Source organism: Lepisosteus oculatus, chromosome 16 (genome assembly GCF_040954835.1).
Source record: "Lepisosteus oculatus isolate fLepOcu1 chromosome 16, fLepOcu1.hap2, whole genome shotgun sequence".
In the NCBI taxonomy this organism is placed as follows: Eukaryota; Metazoa; Chordata; class Actinopteri; order Semionotiformes; family Lepisosteidae; genus Lepisosteus; species Lepisosteus oculatus.
This window is the reverse complement of record NC_090711.1, coordinates 18,262,234-18,267,622: the sequence shown is the minus strand read 5'-3', so window position 1 is coordinate 18,267,622 and position 5,389 is coordinate 18,262,234. Positions and strand designations below refer to the sequence as shown.

The 5,389-nt window shown below is 53.8% G+C and overlaps 1 pseudogene; it reads right to left on the bottom strand.

Annotated features, from left to right (window-relative positions):
* Positions 1-4,741: 4,741 nt before the first annotated feature.
* LOC138223430 (U2 spliceosomal RNA) lies at positions 4,742-4,915 on the bottom strand (annotated as a pseudogene).
* Between the last annotated feature and the right edge of the window lie 474 nt (positions 4,916-5,389).

The window sequence follows — 5,389 nt, the reverse complement described above, 5'->3', positions numbered from 1 at the left end:
GCAGCGTCCACCTCCCTGATCTTCCTCTGACTCCGCATGTCTGGTCCCTGCCGATTATAGTAGCCATCACACTCGAAAGTCTGTGAACAAGCAATTTAGCCATGATCTTATAGTCCACACACAACAAGGTTAAGGGTCTCCAATTTTTAAGCTCGGTTCGGTCTCCTTTTTTAAAGACCAGCGTTAAAATACCCTCCCTCATTGATTTTCCCATGCTCTTCTTACTGAAAATCTCCCCCATCACCTCCAAGAGGAAGGGTCCTAAAATCGGCCAGAAGGTCCTGTAAAACTCTACAGGGATCCCATCCACCCCCGGCACTTTCCCCTTTTTCAAGGATCTCATTGCTGCCTCTAACTCTGACAGCTCAAAGGGCCTTTCCAAGTTTTCTCTCTCTTCCTCCGTCAGGGTTGCTTGCAGGGTCTGAAGGACCTCTTCTGCAGCTTCCCTCTCACATACCTTCTCAGCGAAAAGCTCTTCGTAAAACCTAGCCGCTTCTCTGAGCATCCCCTCCCGGTCCGTTACCTGCTTCCCGCTGGTAGCTAGGATGGAATGAAAAACCCTTTTCTCTTGTCTTCCTCGGATCCTGTTAAAAAAATATTTGGAGCACGTCTCATAGTGATCTAAAAACTCCACAAGCGCCCGAAACAGGAACTCCCTCGCCCTTCGCTCGTGGTGCTTCCTAATTTGTTTCAGTAAGGTAGCTACCTGGTTTTCGCTTGAAGGAGTCCCATCCTCTCCACCCCTAAAAGCCACTTCCAACTCCTTCTCTAGGCTTTCAAGCTCTTTCCTTTCCCTCCTCCTCCTTTCCCTACAGTACTTTCTAGAAGCCTTCCCTATTATTTCTTTGGTTTTCTCCCAGATCTCCAGCAGAGACCTATCTCCCACTCCGTTATTTAAGCACCGCACTAAAAGTCTCTCCATCATCTTCAAGTACGCCTTCTCCTCCAGAACGACGCAGTTCAATCTCCACACCCCCCTGCCAAATTCAGTCCCAGATCTTGCTACTCGAACCTCTGCCATACAGTGGTCAGAAAACCACACTGGAGTGATCTTAACCGTCTCCACTACCACTGAACTAGAGGTAAAAATGTAATCCAGCCTTTTAACTACACCTCTGGTGTTGCTCCAGGTGTATCCCCCCCGCTGCGGATGAGCCTCTTTGTAACAGTCTTTTAGGTTATACATTTTTAACATGTCTCTGACCACTCTGGCATCCCCCTCCTTCTCCTTATCAATGTCTATATTAAAATCGCCTCCAATCACCACTACTCTATTTGTGACACACAATGTGCCCAAATGAGTTAAAAAATCCCTCCTCTCCCTCATTGCTGCTGGCGCATACACACACACAAATCTAAAATCAATCCCATCCATTCTTGCATCGACACTCAACAATCTTCCCGGCACGCTCACTCTCACCTCCCCACACTCTGTTTGAGGGTCCCCGAAAAGGATCCCTACTCCAGAGGAGTGCACACCTCTAGTACTCCACCTTGAGGGACCACGGTCCCACAAAGCAGTCAGTTCCTCCACATCCTTTCCATCTTTAAGGTGGACCTCCTGCAAAAAACACACACTAGACCTTAGGTCTTTTAAAGCCGCAAAAACAGCTACCCTCTTGGACTTATCCCGTAGCCCTCGCACATTCAAGGTCAAGTAGCTGCTGGTCATTTAGGCCCAGGATTTCTGGACTTTACCTTCTCCCTCTTTGATGTAGGTCTGGAGCTCGTATGCGCACCGCACCACGTCCTCCTTCTTCTTTCCCTCGAGACCCATTCCCAGCACTTCCCTTCCGCTGTGATCAAAACTAGGCTTGACACTGCCAAATTGCCTCAGGATTTCTTTAATTTTCTCAAAACCCTTGGGGTATCTCACCCCTTCTCGATACCAAGTGGAATGCTTCAGGAAAGCACTGGAGGTCTCGAGGTCAAGTCTGTAGAGGCTCCCTGACTGTCGCACCCTACGGCGTAAGTCATCGTACCGTCTTTGGCGGCCTCTTTTGGCCATGTCCCCTGCCTTTTGATGTTCCCTGTCCTTAAGTATATCTAGCAACGCTCGTTGTGCATCCGTTGCTATGTTAAGGTCCCTACACGTGATCTTAATGAGGTTTCTACCCTCCAACTCAAAAATAACCCCCTCCTGTACTAATGCAGACAAACCGGGGCAAGAGGACAGATCAATCTGCCCCTCTTCATCTATCTTTTGCTCTTCTAGAAAATCTTCCGTCACCGCGGCCATTACCACTACAGCCCCACAGGGCCGCTTGCTATGCCCCGACTCCCCTTCCGCCTGCTTATCAGGCTCAGAACTAGTCTGAAGGGCTGTCTCTGCTACCACCTCCGGGGTAGAGTCCTCCTCGCTGCTCTCCCCCCCTTCCAATTTCCTCTTAGCGGTCCCGCCCGACCAATCCATTCCCCCTTCCTTTTCCCCCATAGTCTGTTGGAGAGTGTTCATAATGTCCTGCATGGTCTCCAAATTTCTAGCAGTCCGGGCAGCAATTTCCTCCACCCCTGTGGAACCCTCCTCCAAGTCTACCTCCGGGCTCAAAGCAGGCCCTCTGTCCTCAGCTTCTTGGTCTGCCACCGGTTTCTGCCTGTCGTCATCTGTCGATCCCCCAGACGTTCCTTCTTCCATTTCCCCCGTCTCCCTGGTCTCCTCCTCCCTGTCTTCTGCACCTGAAACAGAAATGGCCGAGGAAGGCCCAGCAGCCTCAGGCACGCCCCCTGCCGCTCCCCTACTTACCGGATCATGGCTCAAGGGGCAGTCCTTATACAAATGATCTTCCGCCCCGCACAGGTTGCAGGTCCTCACCGCCTTGCACTCAGCACCCTGGTGTCCCGGCCTGCCACATCGCTTGCAGACTGTTTCCCTGCAGTTGGCTGCAAAATGTCCTTCTCCTCCACATCTCCTGCAGGTTAGCGGCTGTCCCGGGTAGTTGACATAACCCCGGTTAGCCCCAATAAAAAACATTGCAGGAGGATGCAGGTAGCCATCCTCTTGGGCACTGAGGGTCCTCAAACGCACAAAATATCGGAACTTCCCCGACCAATAGCCGTTCCTGTCATTTATTCTTACGCCCTTTGCTGTTATATCCACAAAACGTTTCAGGAACACCTCTATGTCTTCTTCCGGCACGTATGGGTTGAACATCTGAACTACTAAGGGCCTGTTTTCTCTTACAAACAAAGGCTCAATGATGTAATCGCTCAGGGGCTTCTCATTTCTCTTAGCCTTCGCCATCTCCCACACTCTGTGGCAGACCACTCTACTCGCAAGAAACAAGTCATACGTTTTCTTTCCCAGAAAGTCTTGTAAACAAACATCAGTGGGGCTTAGACCGAAGACTCCACGAACTATGTCGTCCCCGAAGATTCCCCTGTCTCTCAAGGCCCGTTCCCCCAATTCTGCTTTTTGCACAAACCGAATTGTGTGCCGAAACTGACCTTCCCTGCTGCCAGCGCCCTCTGATGATCTCCCCGCTGAACTTCTCGCTGAAGCAGCAGCAGCCGCATAGCTTCTCCCACCTTCCTTCACCGGTCCTTTTCCAGGTCTTCCTTCTCTGCTATCAGCGGCCTCTACTGACCTTGCCACCACACTGCTCCCCGAAGCTGCAACTGCCACATCAACTCTCCTTCCTTCTTCCTCAGATCCTCTTCCAGGTCTTCTAAATTCTTCTCCGGCCAGGGTCCTCCCTGCCGTAGCAAAAGCACCATCAGGAGCCGGCTCCATCCCTCCGTCCTCTCCGCTCCGCCGCTCCCTCTGGTAAGTCGCAGAAAAAAAGGCTTCCGCCGCCGTTGCCGCCGATGCTCCCCTCTCTCCTCTCCGTCGCTGCTATCTCGTCCCCCAGCCCAGTCTTCAAGTCGCGGGCATGCCACGTACTTTCAGATCTGAGCCAAAAGGCCGAGAAGCGATGCCCACAAAGGCGCGGAGCGACGCGCGGGCGTTCCGCTGGCGCACAGTGGCGCAGGCCGACTCCTCTGGAGCCCAGGACCCGCGCAGCTGCCGGCCTCCCTGCAGCCAGAGGCCTCAAAGCGGGACTCTGCTCCCCCTCTCTCTTGCCTGCCTGGCTGCCTTCCTGCCAGTCCCGGGCGGGGGCCCTGCTCTTTGATCTTCTGTCAACGGCCCGACAACGACCGCAGCCGCAGGGGGCGCCAGCCGCCCGGCCTCCTTAGCTTAGGCCCCTCCCACCGGCAGCAGCTGTGCCCAACCGGCTGCGAGCGAAAGCCGAGCGCCAGCACCTGCGGGCAGAGGCAAGGGGCAGCTCTCTCTCCGGAGGGAGGGACGGGGACGCGCGCGCACGCACACACGCCTGCCTGCCTGCCTGCCTGCCTGCCTGCCTGCCGAAAAAAAAAGAAAGAAAATGTGGATATACTAAGTTTTTTGGAGGGAAAACGCCCAGCTGTCGAAAGGGGCCCGCCTGCAGGGACGGGCACGGACACGCACGCACGCAAGCAAGCAAGCAAGCCACGCCTGCCTCCCTGGGAAAAGGCTGAAAAACCTAAGTTTTTTGGAGGGAAAACGCACGGCAGCCGAAAAGGGGGCCGGCCTGCTTGCCCAGAGAGTCGAGACGCGGGAAAGCGCACAGAGGGAGCACGGGAACGGAGAGGGCGAGAGAGAGGCGGACACAGAGACACACAGATGGACGAGGGACGAGAGACGAGACCCGAGAAGAAGGAGCTCCAGTCCACTTCGCTCGCTCGCTCGCTCGCTAGCTACGTCTGTCTTTTCACCGCTGAGAGAAGGTGGTGCACCGCTCCCGGAGGCGCTGCAATACCGGGCCGATGCGTGGAGAGGACGGAGCAAGCTCCTGATCCAGCTCCCTGTTCCAAAAATCCGTTTAATATGTGGTCCCCCGATGGGGGACGTATCAGATATTAAACTGATAAGAACAGATTTTTTTTTCTTATAAAATATACTTTATTCGGAAAAAAAAACACATCTCAAAAGGAAAACATCTCATACAATAACACTCCACAAGTTAAAACAACGGCGGAACGGCGGTGATTGTCCGTTTTCAATCCTTGCAAGGGTGGGCGGATTTGCGCTATTATGAGTGTCCCTCAAAACCCTACCGCTTGCTGTAAACCATTAATCCCTGTACAGGGTCCATAGGCCTTTCCAGCGCTCCTTTGCCGTGGGGAAACCCCATTTAGCAACGTCGCGCTTCATCCTCCTCCTGAGGTCCGCCAGGATCCTCTCCTCCAGCTCCCTCGCTCCCCACTCGATGTTGTGCCGGATGAGATTGTTCCTCGCGTCCCACAGGCTTTTCTTTGTGAGGGACAGCAGCAGCCACAACAGGAACTGCGTCCCCCTGTCCAGTCCGGTAGGTGCCAGCCCCAGCAGAACGTACTGGTAACTGAGCACCACACCCGTCCCCAGGAGTTGCAT